Genomic DNA, 14,808 nt, shown 5'->3' with positions numbered 1-14,808 from the left:
AAAAACACAACCCTTTTTGGGCTGTGCGCCAAATGTGCGAACTGTTCCTATTTAAAATATAGGGGGTAAAAACACCAAAATAAGGACTGTTATGGCTGAGGGGTGATGGTTCTGGGAAAGAAGTGCAAGGTCAGAGGCGGAACCAGGGGTGGTGCTAGGGGGCACCAGCCAAAATCTTGCCTAGGGCATCATATTGGTTAGGGCCGGCTCTGGGTAATGAGGTATTCATATTTATTGAAGAAGAGTGTTTAAAACGCAAACATTTGTTATTATCCCGTACAGTAATTATAGGTGTACTGCTGTAAGGTGTGCTCCGACTGTATTACGCTTACAGGATGGCTGCCTGTATCTAGCCCGACATCACTACAGAAAGGAGAGGTCCATGTCAGTCACAAGCTTCAGTGCCCCCAGCCCCCCTCTCACCAGCAGCCTACTGCATGAGGCAAACTGCCGCCACCCCTACAAATCCAATCCGACCAGCTCCACCCCACTGGCTGTGAGTGAGCGTGTGGTCAGGTCTGGTTGCTAGGCGACGGTACACAAGCCAGGGAGCAGGGGAAAGTTTTTGTGCAACTTTCCTGCCCGGTGGATGTGTAAGTTGTGGCATATATTCTTAGTAAATATGGATTTATGCTTTCACTCATTGTACATATCTGTTTAAATTATAGTTTAAGATAATGTGCTTTATTTTCTCAGATACTAAATAACCCTAACAGAGATTTCTATGTCTATTTTGGAAAGTGTGTATGTGTTGGTGTAAATTATTGAAGTACTGTATATTTTAACAAATGTGAATTCACACTCTAGAGATTTGTTTTACTTGCTGAAATGTAATTTGTAACGTGTGGTGTGCTCAACTGCTTATGGCTTGTTTCACTGTATGTCATTTTACTCTGACATTCACTTAGTGACACTGCCAGTCAGCGGAGTACTATGTGAAAGTGTTAAGCCCTTTACCACAAGTGAATAAATGTGTGTGTGCTGCTGGTTATACACTGTTTAATAGGGAATTGTGTATATTAATGTCATACCTTTGCAAGACATTGGTTTCTTATCATGTCAAGAGCAGGCTTTGGGGTATGCAATTAGCTCCGATCATTTCAGAGCTAATGAATTTGCCACACTGAGTCTAGCCGAAGAAAATGGCACTAATTCGACATCGGTGTATTCATTTGTGGGCGTTTTCGCCCATTTTTGAGTCACTTTTTGCCCATGCCCTTTCGTTTTTTTTGTGGACGAATCGGCATGTGCGAAAATGGACCCAAAAATGGGCAAAAACACCCGCAAATTCGCCAAAACACGTGGATCGGCGGCAAATTCGCCAATCCACGTGGTTTTTGCCGTTGCCGTTTTTTTCCACCAGTCGAAAAAATGTCACGGGTATTGAATAGGTCGAATGTAAATTTGACCTATAATCAGCCGAAAAGTGCCGTTTTTCGCCTGGACTAAAGAACCGTCACTAAATGAATACGCCCCGTGTATTCAATCAGGACCGCTTTCGACCGTTTTGAAGGCATTTTCGCCAATGCCTTTTCACCTTTTTTTTTTTAGTGAATAGGCATTGGCGAAAAATGCCTCACAATCTGTGAAAATGACCCGCGTTTTTGACAGAAAACCTGTGGATTCGCCAATCCATGTGTTTTCCGCCCCTGCCGCATTTTTCACCTAAGCGAAAATCCGGCCCTGCTATTGCATAAGGTGAATCCCCATTCGCCCTAAAAATAGCGAAAAGTTTAGTTTTTTCGCCTAGGCGAAAATAACAGAGCTAATTGCATACCTTAACTGTTAAGGGAGACCCTTAGAAATTCTAAGCAATCTGACTAGATTGCTTAGTAATTAAGCACGGATCTCTCCGTGGGTAGGGTGCTGGCGACAGCGATGCGCGGTCCCACACGTCGCTATCACCGGCTCTAGATTTGGCATGCATGCATGCAAAATCTAGTGAGACGGCTGGGTGAAATAAGCAGCCCCCCCGCTCCCCCTCGCTCAGCACACATTGCGCTGAGCGGGGAGAGAGATGTGTGCCGAGCGGTCTGTGCTAGATCGCTCAGCACACATCTACGGTGCTTTACATACATAAATGCATGATTCCACTTCTCTTTTTCTGTAGTCATTGTATTTTTGCAATTCTCACTGTTCGTTCTCATTCTGTTGTGTATTGTACAACTAAGTATTCATGTACATTATGTAGACCCAGTGCCGCAACTAGATGTGTGCTAGCGGTGTGTTGCACACAGCACATGTGCACTGGGGGCACATCCGCTAGCACACACAGGAAGCGGGCAAGCAGGGTACTAGTATTTACCCTGTAGGCGCTGCCGTCCCCCGTCGCTGTCAGCCAAATTTGGACAGCAGTGCCAGCGTTTCAAGCCAGGAATGCGCATGGCATTCTGGCAGCGGCAGCGTGAGAACGGAGAAGAGGAGCAGCCAGCAGCTCACTGCAACAGCGCATCTAGTCTTTGGGAGTGGCCACAAACGCCGCCGAACTGCATCCCCCCCTTCCTGACTGCACCCGAGTGAACTGCTGTGCGACATTGCACTTGGCAGTGTCGCACACATGGCCTTCCAGAGGAAGAGTCCGGCGCAGGAGCGGAGGCAGCATGGGGTGAGTCACAGAGTGGAGGGGGGGGGGGGGGGGGGTTACACCTGGAAGTTTGGAAGTTGGGAACACACACTTTGCTCAGCGCCTCCACAGTCCACACTGATGTTCCTCACTGTTCCTTACACCCACTCTCTGCTCCCCTCACTACTCCCTACTCTCACCCTCACTGATCCCTACACCCACTCTCTGTTACCCTCACTCACCCACCAACACTGCTCCCTACTCTCACCCTCACTGATCCCTACACCCACTCTCTCTGCTCCCTACTCTCACCCTCACTGATCCCTACACCCACTCTCTCTGTCCCCTCACTCACCCACCTTCACTGCTCCCTACTCTCACCCTCACTGATCCCTACACCCACTCTCTCTGTCCCCTCACTCACCCACCTTCACTGCTCCCTACTCTCACCTTCACTGATCCCTACACCCAGGGCCAGATTAAGGCTTGTGGAGGACCAGGGGCAACTAAGTTGTGGGGGCCCCCACTAAGTAAATTGATCGCACCTCCTGTGTATGTTAAGACCACCTCCCCTTCCCCACTGTAGTGTTACCTGGGAGAGCAGGGAGCCCATATAACACACACAAACAGATAACCCCCTTGCGGCCCCCCCCCCCCATCCACTGGAACGTTACCCCACCCACGAAGCTGGAAGTGCCTTGGAACCGGTAGAGCATGCACCCCCCCCACCGAAGTATTACTTAGAAGAGCATGGAACCGGTGGAGCACTCTGACACAGTGCCGGCTCAGCCCCTTCAGCACTGCAGCAGCAGACTCTAGTACAGTGTCTCACACGATTTGCCGTCAGTATCCTGCGAGACACTCTACCAGAGCCGGCTGCTGCAGTGCTGAAGGACCTGAGCCGGCACTGTGTCAGAGTGCTCAACTGGCTCCTGTCTGTAGTAAGTAGCTCCTCGGCACTGCTGTTAAGGATCAACTGAGCCACTGAGGAGGAAATAGTGCAAAGGACTGTGCGTGGGGGGGCCGCCCCTCCTATAATTTGGCTCTGCCTACATCCACTCTCTCTGCTCCCCTCACTGCTCCCTACACCCACTCTCTCTGCTCCCCTCACTGCTCCCTACACCCACTCTCTCTGCTCCCCTCACTGCTCCCTACACCCACTCTCTCTGCTCCCCTCACTGCTCCCTACACCCACTCTCTCTGCTCCCTTCACTCACCCATTATCACTGCTCCCTACACCTACTCTCTCTGCTCCCCTCACTCACCCATTATCACTGCTCCCTACACCTACTCTCTCTGCTCCCCTCACTCACCCATTATCACTGCTCCCTACACCTACTCTCTCTGCTTCTCTCACTCATCCACCCTCACTACTCCCTACACCCACCCTCACTGCTTCCCTCACTCACCCACTCTCTCTGCTCCCGACTCCTACTCTCTGCTCCCGACTCCCACTCTCTCTGCTCCCGACACCCACTCTCTCTGCTCCCGACACCCACTCTCAATGCTCCCGACACCCGCTCTCTGCTTTCCTCACTCACCCACCCTCACTGTTCCATACACCCACTCTCTCTGCTATACCCTATCACTGGGGGTCATTCCGAGTTGATCGCTCGCTAGCAGTTTTTAGCAGTCGTGCAAACGCTATGTGTATTTTAGCTTAGCAGAAGTGCAAACACATGTGCAGCCGAGGTCTGCAAAAACAGTTTGTGCAGTTTCTGAGTAGCTGTGAACCTACGCAGCGCTTGCGATCACTTCAGCCTATTCGTGTCCGAATTTGACGTCATACACCCGCCCAGCGAACGCCCAGCCACGCCTGCGTTTTTGCAAACACTCCCTGAAAACGGTCAGTTGACACCCAGAAACGCTCCCTTGCTGTCAATCTCCTTGCGGCCGTCAGTGCGAATGAAAACTTCGCTAGAACCTGTGCACAACCACAACGGGCTTTGTACCCGTACGTCGCGCGTGCGCATTGCGCGGCATACGCATGCGCAGAAATGCCGGTTTTTCTAACGTCCTAAGTGGATGCTGGGACTCCGTAAGGACCATGGGGAATAGCGGCTCCGCAGGGGGTGACATGCGTGGGCACAACTAAAAGAAAGCTTTAGACTAACTGGTGTGCACTGGCTCCTCCCACTATGACCCTCCTCCAGACTTCAGTTAGAATCTTGTGCCCGGCTGAGCTGGATGCACACTAGGGGCTCTCCTGAGCTCCTAGAAAGAAAGTATATTTTAGGTTTTTTATTTTACAGTGAGATCTGCTGGCAACAGACTCACTGCAGCGAGGGACTAAGGGGAGAAGAAGCGAACCTACCTAACTGGTGGTAGTTTGGGCTTCTTAGGCTACTGGACACCATTAGCTCCAGAGGGATCGACCGCAGGACCCAACCTTGGTGTTCGTTCCTGGAGCCGCGCCGCCGGCCCTCTTACAGAGCCAGAAGCAAGAAGTGTTCCGGAAAATCGGCGGCAGAAGACTTCTGTCTTCAACAAGGTAGCGCACAGCACTGCAGCTGTGCGCCATTGCTCCTCATGCACACCTCACACTCCGGTCACTGATGGGTGCAGGGCGCTGGGGGGGGGGCGCCCTGAGGTCAATATAAGACACCTTGGCTGGCAAATCTACACCATATATAGTCAGGAAGGCTATATAGGTGTAAAAATACCCCTGCCAGAATTCCAGAAAAAGCGGGAGAAGTCCGCCGGAAAAGGGGCGGGGCTATCTCCCTCAGCACACTGGCGCCATTTTTCCCTCACAGCTCCGCTGGAAGGACGCTCCCTGGCTCTCCCCTGCATTGTGACAAGCTACATAAGGGTAAAAAAGAGAGGGGGGGCACTAAATTTAGGCGCAGTATATATATATAATATAAGCAGCTATAAGGGAAAAAACACTAATTTATAGTGGGATCCCTGTGTTATATAGCGCTCTGGTGTGTGCTGGCATACTCTCTCTCTGTCTCCCCAAAGGGCTTTGTGGGGTCCTGTCCTCTGTCAGAGCATTCCCTGTGTGTTTGCGGTGTGTCGGTACGGCTGTGTCGACATGTTTGATGAGGAGGCTTATGTGGAGGTGGAGCAAATGCCGATAAATGTGATGTCACCCCCTGCGGGGTCGACACCTGAGTGGATGGTTCTGTGGAAGGAATTACGCGACAGTGTCGACTCCTTGCATTAAAGGTTTGACGACATACCAAATATGGGACAGCCGGCTTCTCAGCCTGTGCCTGCCCAGGCGTCTCAAAAGCCATCAGGGGCTCTAAAACGCCCGCTACCTCAAATGGCAGACACAGATGTCGACACGGATACTGACTCCAGTGTCGACGACGATGAGACAAATGTAACTTCCAATAGGGCCACACGGTATATGATTGAGGCAATGAAAAATGTGTTGCATATTTCTGATGTTACCCCGGGTACCACAAAAAAGGGTATTATGTTTGGAGAGAAAAAACTACCAGTTGTTTCTCCTTCATCCACTAGGGGCCACTGGAGCGTAGTTACAATGGGGAAATAGTAGGCAGTAATTGGGAGCTGGCACTTTAAAATTCTTCACTCTGTGGCTAGCTCCTCCCCTACTATCTCCCCTCCAAGCCAGTCTTAGTTTAGTGCCCGAGGTAGCTGGTTCACTTGGGTTTAGCTGAAGAAATTTTTTCTTTTTTCTTTATTATTTTTCTTTTTCTTACTTACACTCACAGATGGCAGCTCTGCCACTGCCAGTCTGCACCGCGGGAGCTGCCGGCGGGGTCCCATCGCAGCTGCGTGCGGCTCGGGATGGGCCCCGGCTGAGGGAGACACTGAGCTCTCCTGAGCTGGCCGGACACCGCTGCGTGCGGCGCGTGTCGGGGCCACTCCATCCAGCAGAAGATTATGGCAGCGGTGAGTATCAGCGGCCGGACACCGCTGCGTGCGGCGCGTGTCGGGGCCACTCCATCTAACAGCAAGGCAGCGGTAAGTCGGACACCGCTGCGTGCGGCGCGTGTCGGGGCCTTTTATGTCGTGCAGAGTATGTGTAAACACCGATGAGTGCGGCGGTGTCGGGACCACTCCATCTGAACAGCGGTGAGTACAAACTCCCCCCCCCTCCACAATGATGTAGGTTTTACACTTTCATTTAATTGTGCACATTATGTGGTGTTTGGAGGCTCCCCTATAATCCTCAGTCAGAGTCTGTGGAGAGTATCAAAGGCGCACTTACTATTTTTAAATTGGCGCCATTATGGGGGGGTGGAGCTTCAGCCCGCTCTGTAAGCGGGCTCAGCGCTCTCCGCTCCCCGGCCGCAGAATACATGGCATGAAAGAATGTAGCTCATCCAGTTTCTAGTAGTTGGTAAGATTACTGAGGCTTTAGGTGTTGTGTGCCTCATTGAAGACGCTACTTGCTATTGAATGTAGGTGCATTAGCATACTCCTACTGAATTTGTCATGCAATGCTATGTTGCAGATACTCGGCGCTTCCCGCTTCGTTTACACTAAAGCGGGTCTGTTTTGAAATTGGCGCCGAAACGGAGGGGCGGAGCTAACTCCCGCTCTGTACGGCGGGCTCAGCGCTCTCCGCTCCCCGGCCGCTGCACGCTCACCGCTTCACAGTCCTATTGCTCCCCGGCCGCTGCAGCATACCAAGACGCTCCCCGGCCGCTGCAGGCTACCTTCCCTCTGCTGGCTGTTCGGTGCAGGATATTTTCCATCTTACATTTAGAAGGTATGAGTTGGGGGAGGAGCTTATTCCCGCTTTACTCAGCGGGCTCGCAGCGCTCATTGTCTCTATGCACAGTTACTGTCTCAGTGGGATTTTAGTTTTTTCTGTGCATTGTAATACTAAAATATTTGTAATATCTAAGTTTGGCTGCCATTCCTCCCTGCAGGGGAGTCCTCTGCCCAGCATTTCAGAGAGGCTGTAGATCAGGGAGTCTGCTCTATAACAGGAGCTGTGGCTCAGCTCATTAATGATTCAAAACTAGTGTGCATAGATTAATTTACCTATCTACCCTATAGGTTCACAGAGACAGTATTTATCTACCCTGTTGGGTTCACTGTGTGAGTGTATGTGTATATATGTGTGTATATAGGTATATATGTGTATATGTATATATATATATATATATATATATATATAGGTGTGTGGTGTGTGTGGATACATGCGCGCACGCACGCACGCACGCACGCACGCACGCACACACACACACATATACATTACACAGGCTGGTCACCATTTTGGAAAGCCAGCGGAACCTCAGAAAAACATCTGGTGCACCTAAATTAAGGTACACTACATACAGGGCGGGGTGTTGCCTTCCCTTTATTATTCCTTGGTGTCACTTGGTACTAATGCTATTTGTAATTTGGGGAATGTGTTTAAGGCATCAGACAAATAGCGCTGTGGCTCAGTACGCTAGTAGCGGGTACCTGAAAGACAAGGGTTTGAATCCCAACCATAAAAAAAAACAAAAAAATACAATCTTTAAGGGGAGCTCCTATAGCCTAGTGGCTAAGACTCCTGTCCCACAGCGCAGCGCTACTGGTTCAGGTCTCCGCTGCTCCAGAAAGTTTAGTTGAATCGTGTCGGTCACACATTATAGTGCAGACCTTACATAGGGCTGTGTTTATTTAACCCACCTTTTCTCCTTTCGTTTCTCACCTGGGATAGTCAAAGAATTCCCTCTTAGGTGTGAAGTATGCGGTGGAGCCATCTACTTAGCCCTCCACACACCTGCGGGACACTCCTGTTTGAACAGCTCAGATTATGCAGGTAATCTCACTGTTAACCAGAGACCTTTTAAGTCATTTCACCTTCTCCAGCTTTCTAAAGCAACATTGCTAACCTTCCATGTTACAATACTGATGATGTCTGTTTTCTGTGGGGTCTGAACCAGTGTCTCAGAATATCCAGGTGCATTATACAGCAGTTCGTCTGATACTGCAGGTAAAGGAGGCGGACACGTCAAGTCCATCAGGGTTCGACGCCTATGACGAAATGATAGCGACTGGTCCAGTTTCGGATGAGCTGGCCAGGCTCCGGTAGACGGCCGGCAAACACCCGAATACACAATTTCAGGTTTCAAACAATGTTTGTTTTCCTATCCTTTCCCCGCAGACGGCAGGAAATCGTATCAGTACCTCTCCAGGGTATACCCCTCGATGTATCGCCGGTCCAACAAGCTGCCGTTTTCCTGAGGCAACCTTGCTCAGGGATCCATCGAAGACACATATACGGCAGCGGGGGTTCTACCTTGTCCGGAGCAGGTAGGTTGTGGAACAATTGTCCTCTAGGATACAGGATGTTTCGCATCAGGATCAATAGATACTTTGATACGGGTCAGAATCACGATTCTGCTTTATGTTCTTTGGAGGTCTCCACGACTGGAGACTCAGAACCTGCATTTTCGCTTGGGCTGTCTTAACCCGTCGACCTCTGGGGCTGCGACAGTGACAGGCGAACATGAAATCCTACGGGGCAGATGGTTCAGGGGAAGGACTTTCTGCAGGATTTCTTGAACCATTGGAGGTAAGTCCACTTTGCTTTCTCCTACTACTTCCCCAGCTCCAAGACAGACCTTTACCGGTCTTTCCTTTAGTTTTTTCCGTGCCCTTTCAAGCTTTCGACTCCACACGGGCGATATCTCCGTCGCCAGGGGATCTCAGGGCAACAAGCTGAAGCAGAGGTTCAGCATCCTCGGTCCAGTCTGATTTTACATCATCCTAGACACACACTACAGGTCAGACTTTCCTACCACCTGGAGGGTCCCAGGGTAGGCGCATGTCGGTGGGAGAAGGCTTGGGCGGTTACAGACTAGATTTTGGAGTACAACCGTCTCAGGAGTCCCTCTGCAGGGGTCGGCCGATTTACGATGACAAGAGAGTCATACTGCAGGCGGCGCTCCATATGCTTCTAACCGCAAAGGGTGTTGATCCCTGTTTTCACATATCATTGGAATCGGGACAGTTTTCAGGCCTTTGTTTTCTTTTCACGTTCCGAAGCCAGTTGGCTCGGACAGGCCTATTCTGGCCTTAGAACCCTTTCAGTCTCGGATTGCTAGTTTGAACAAGAAAGGGAGTTTTTACTTGTCCCTTGTCTTCAGGGATGCCTGTTTACTGATTTCCATTGGATTTCCTCATCGGGCTTTTCTCAGAGTCGCATTACAGGATTCTCATTTTCACTGTCAGTCCTTTCCTTTCGGTCTCTCTTCCGCTCCCACAGGGTTCAGGAAGATCACAGAATAACTCTTTTTCAAGGGCAGGAGGTGACGTTGGTTCCCTAATGGGACAATCTACTGCTGCTATCCCACTCTGTACATTAGGTGGCTTCTGAATATCCGGAGGATCCAGGAGCTTCTGGTTCGACACAGATCCAATTTATGCTCCTCGTAGTCACTTTCTCAACACGGTCCGTCAGAGGATTTTTCCTTTCTCGGCACCAGGTACTCTATTTCTTCAGTCAAGTTGCGGCGCAATGAGTGGTCGCCTACATTCCCCTCCGAGCGGGGGACAACAATCTTCTTTCCACAAGCCACCAGGTCAGACTCCCGGGTGAGGGTACATTCCCCGGAGTTTTGTCAGCTGGTCTGCTAGGGGCGGAGATTTCGAATTGACCTCAGGACGTTCTGACTGACTCTTTAACTCTTTACTACTCTCGGGCGTGAGCTCTGGAGGCAGTAGCCGAGGATGCCCTCAGGGCTCCTGGGAGTTTTCTGGTTATTCTATCCTGCCTCCTTTTCTATTTCTACCTCACTTTCGGTAACACAGGAGGAGAATATGCGTGCTAGTCCTCTCGGTGGCTCTGGTTGGGCCACCCATGACTTGAAGATACGGCTACACCTGTTATCAGTAGAGGAGCCTTGGCTCCTACCTCGACTGGACTGTCTACTTCAACAGGGTCCTTTTCCTTGTTCAATCTTACACTGGTTTCATTTAACCATGTGACTGTTCACGAGACCTCAGAAGGGAGGAGTTCCCTAGTTCGGTTAGGCCTACTGGGCCCCGATTTCAGAAGTCTGTTACCTCTCCTCGCTTTTGCCTCTTTTGGAAAACTGTATGGGACATAATAAGGATAAAAGGGGTTTTCCCCTTCTTTCAGTTACCATTCAGCCGTCATCTTTGGTTTCTCTGGGAGGTTTTGCTCCGCTGCGCTTAAAACCACATTGACCTGAATTTTAGGTCTCTGCCTTTTTCGGTTTTCTTCCAAAAGAGATTGGCCTGGCGGCCATAAGTTTGGGCTCTCTCTCAGGGAGTACTCTATTGGCAACTCCCCCGGCTGAGCTTCGACCTCAGAGGTCGTTTCTTCCAAAGGGGATGTCCGTTTTTTCATATAAATCTGACACTAGTGTTTTTCAGTTACTATTTGACTGTTGTCAAGGCTCGCCGACCCTCTCTACAGAGGTCTTAGGCTATTCGACAAAGGGTTTTTCTTCTTTGTTCTGTACGATGCTCCCGTACTAAATCGCCGGGGTCCCAGCATATGCTGGGCTGTTGGATACATCTGACCATCAGACAGGCTTCTTGGCGGTGGCTCGGGAGCCTCCGTTTTCCATTTCAGCGCACATTACGCGCGTTGTGGGACCCTAGTGGGCAGCTGCCAGTGGGGTCTCCATGAATACTTTGTCGGGCGGCTACTTGGTCGGACCGACATACGTTTTGTCAAATTCTACAAGTTTGACACTTTTGCGGCCTCTGCATCACAGTTTGGCCGAGCGGTTTTACAGGACTCTCAGCACTCTCCCACCCGTTTTGGGAGCTCTGGGACGTCCCCATTGTAACTACGCTCCAGTGGCCCCTAGTGGATGAAGGAGAAATCAGGATTTTGGTACTTACCGATAAATCCCTTTCTCCGATTCCACAGGGGCCACTGGACGCCCGCCCAGCGCTGTTCCTCCTTGTTGTTTGCTTAACGGTTTGCAGATCACCATATGACTGCTTGTTGAGTTCGGGCTAGCCGGTTGTTTGTTAGGTTCTGTTCCAGGTTTGGTTTGTGTTATCCTGGTTTACAGGGCTTCATTAACCTCCTCTACCTTACGGTTTGTTTATTCCAGCTCTCCTCGGGCACAGTTTTACGTAGACTGGCTTGGAGGGGAGATAGTAGGGGAGGAGCTAGCCACAGAGTGAAGAATTTTAAAGTGCCAGCTCCCAATTACTGCCTACTATTTCCCCATTGTAACTACGCTCCAGTGGCCCCTGTGGAATCGGAGAAAGGGATTTATCGGTAAGTAGGTAAGTACCAAAATCCTGATTTTTCCTCCATCTGAGGAATTAAATGAAGTGTGTGAAGAAGCGTGGGCTTCCCCCGATAAGAAAATGGTAATTTCTAAGAGGTTACTAATGGCGTACCCTTTCCCGCCAGAGGATAGGTCACGTTGGGAAACATCCCCTAGGGTGGATAAAGCGCTCACACGCTTGTCAAAGAAGGTGGCACTACCGTCTCCGGATACGGCCGCCCTGAAGGAATCTGCTGATAGAAAGCAGGAGGCTAATACTGAGACCAGCTATTGCGTCAGCATGGATGTGCAGTGCTGCAGCTGCATGGTCAGATTCCCTGTCGGAAAATATTGATACCCTAGACAGGGACACTATATTGCTAACCGTAGAGCATATTAAAGACGCACTCTTATACATGAGGGATGCACAGAGGGATATTTGCCGGCTGCCATCCAAAATAAGTGCAATGTCCATTTCTGCCAGGAGAGGGTTATGGACTCGGCAGAGGACTGGAGATGCAGATTCTAAAAGGCACATGGAAGTTTTGCCTTATAAGGGTGAGGAGTTGTTCGGGGATGGTCTCTCGGACCTCGTTTCCACAGCAACAGCTGGGAAGTCTACATTTTTACCCCCATGTTCCCTCACAGCCAAAGAAAGCACCGTATTATCAGGTACAGTCCTTTCGGCCCAATAAGGGCAAGCGGGTTAAAGGTGCGTCCTTTCTGCCCAGAGGCAGAGGTAGAGGGAAAGAGCTGCAGCATACAGCCAGTTCCCAGGAGCAAAAGTCCTCCCCCGCTTCCTCTAAGTCCACAGCATGACGCTGGGGCTCCACAGGCGGAGCCAGGTACGGTGGGGGCCCGTCTCAAAAATTTCAGCGATCAGTGGGCTCGCTCACGGGTGGATCCCTGGATCTTTCAAGTAGTATCTCAGGGGTACAAGCTGGAATTCGAGACGTCTCCCCCCCGCCGTTTCCTCAAATCTGCCTTGCCAACAACTCCCTCAGGCAGGGAGGCAGTGTTAGAGGCAATTCACAAGCTGTATTCCCAGCAGGTGATAGTAAAGGTGCCCCTACTTCAACAAGGACGGGGTTACTATTCAACATTGTTTGTGGTGCCGAATCCGGACGGTTCGGTGAGACCCATTTTAAATTTGAAATCCTTGAACACATATATAAAAAAATTCAAGTTCAAGATGGAATCGCTCAGGGCGGTTATTGCAAGCCTGGACGAGGGGGATTACATGGTATCACTGGACATCAAGGATGCTTACCTGCATGTCCCCATTTACCATCCTCACCAGGAGTACCTCAGATTTGTGGTACAGGATTGTCATTACCAATTCCAGACGTTGCCGTTTGGTCTATCCACGGCTCCGAGGGTATTTACCAAGGTAATGGCCGAAATGATGATACTCCTTCGAAAGAAGGGAGTTTTAATTATCCCGTACTTGGACGATCTCCTGATAAAGGCGAGGTCCAGGGAGCAGTTGTTGGTCGGGGTAGCACTATCTCGGGAGGTGCTTCAACAGCACGGCTGGATTCTAAATATTCCAAAGTCACAGCTGGTCCCTACGACACGTCTACTGTTCCTGGGGATGGTTCTGGACACAGAACAGAAAAAAGTGTTTCTCCCGGAGGAGAAGGCCAAGGAGCTGTCATCTCTAGTCAGAGGCCTCCTGAAACCAAAACAGGTGTCGGTGCATCACTGCACGCGGATCCTGGGAAAGATGGTAGCTTCCTACGAAGCAATTCCATTCGGCAGGTTCCATGCAAGAACCTTTCAGTGGGACCTGTTGGACAAGTGGTCCGGATCGCATCTTCAGATGCATCGGCTGATAACCCTGTCTCCAAGGACCAGGGTGTCTCTGCTGTGGTGGCTGCAGAGTGCTCATCTTCAAGAGGGCCGCAGATTCGGCATACAGGACTGGGTCCTGGTAACCACGGATGCCAGCCTTCGAGGCTGGGGGGCAGTCACACAGGGAAGAAACTTCCAAGGACTATGGTCAAGTCAGGAGACTTCCCTACACATAAATATTCTGGAACTGAGGGCCATTTTCAATGCCCTAAGTCAGGCAAAACCCCTGCTTCAAAACCAGCCGGTACTGATCCAGTCAGACAACATCACGGCAGTCGCCCATGTAAACCGACAGGGCGGCACAAGAAGCAGGACGGCGATGGCAGAAGCCACAAGGATTCTCCGATGGGCGGAAAATCACGTGTTAGCACTGTCAGCAGTGTTCATTCCGGGAGTGGACAACTGGGAAGCAGACTTCCTCAGCAGACACGACCTCCACCCGGGAGAGTGGGGACTTCATCCAGAAGTCTTCCAACTGATTGTAAACCGTTGGGAAAGGCCACAGGTGGACATGATGGCGTCCCGCCTAAACAAAAAGCTATAAAGATATTGCGCCAGGTCAAGAGACCAGCAGGCGATAGCTGTGGACGCTCTAGTGACACCGTGGGTGTACCGGACGGTTTATGTGTTCCCTCCTCTTCTTCTCATACCAAAGGTACTGAGGATAATAAGGAGAAGAGGAGTAAGAACTATACTCATTGTTCTGGATTGGCCAAGAAGAGCTTGGTACCCGGAACTGCAAGAAATTATGTCAGAGGACCCATGGCCTCTGCCGCTCAGACAGGACCTACTGCAGCAGGGGCCCTGTCTGTTCCAAGACTTACCGCGGCTGCGTTTGACGGCATGGCAGTTGAACACCGGATCCTGAAGGAAAAGGGCATTCCGGAGGAAGTCATTCCTACGCTGATTAAAGCTAGGAAAGAAGTAACCGCAAACCATTATCACCGCATATGGCGAAAATATGTTGCGTGGTGTGAGGCCAGGAAGGCCCCAACGGAGGAATTTCAGCTGGGCCGTTTCCTGCACTTCCTACAGTCAGGGGTGACTATGGGCCTAAAATTGGGTTCCATTAAGGTCCAGATTTCGGCTCTATCGATTTTCTTCCAGAGACAACTGGCTTCTCTACCTGAAGTTCAAACTTTTGTTAAGGGAGTGCTGCATATTCAGCCCCCTTTTGTGCCTCCAGTGGCACCTTGGGATCTCAACGTGGTG

General features: G+C 50.6%; 1 protein-coding gene across 1 annotated transcript in view; it reads left to right on the top strand.

Moving 5' to 3' along the window:
* The first annotated feature begins 286 nt into the window (after positions 1-286).
* The window catches only part of DNAH6 (dynein axonemal heavy chain 6), a 679,574-nt gene continuing 665,052 nt past the window's right edge, over positions 287-14,808 (top strand). The window contains exon 1 of the mRNA XM_063919567.1: positions 287-593. The gene's annotated coding sequence lies outside the window, so the exon portion shown is untranslated. The remainder of the gene's footprint in view (positions 594-14,808) is intronic.

The sequence above is a fragment of the Pseudophryne corroboree genome, chromosome 1 (assembly GCF_028390025.1).
Source record: "Pseudophryne corroboree isolate aPseCor3 chromosome 1, aPseCor3.hap2, whole genome shotgun sequence".
Taxonomy (NCBI): domain Eukaryota; kingdom Metazoa; phylum Chordata; class Amphibia; order Anura; family Myobatrachidae; genus Pseudophryne; species Pseudophryne corroboree.
This window is presented reverse-complemented; position numbering and strand designations above follow the sequence as displayed.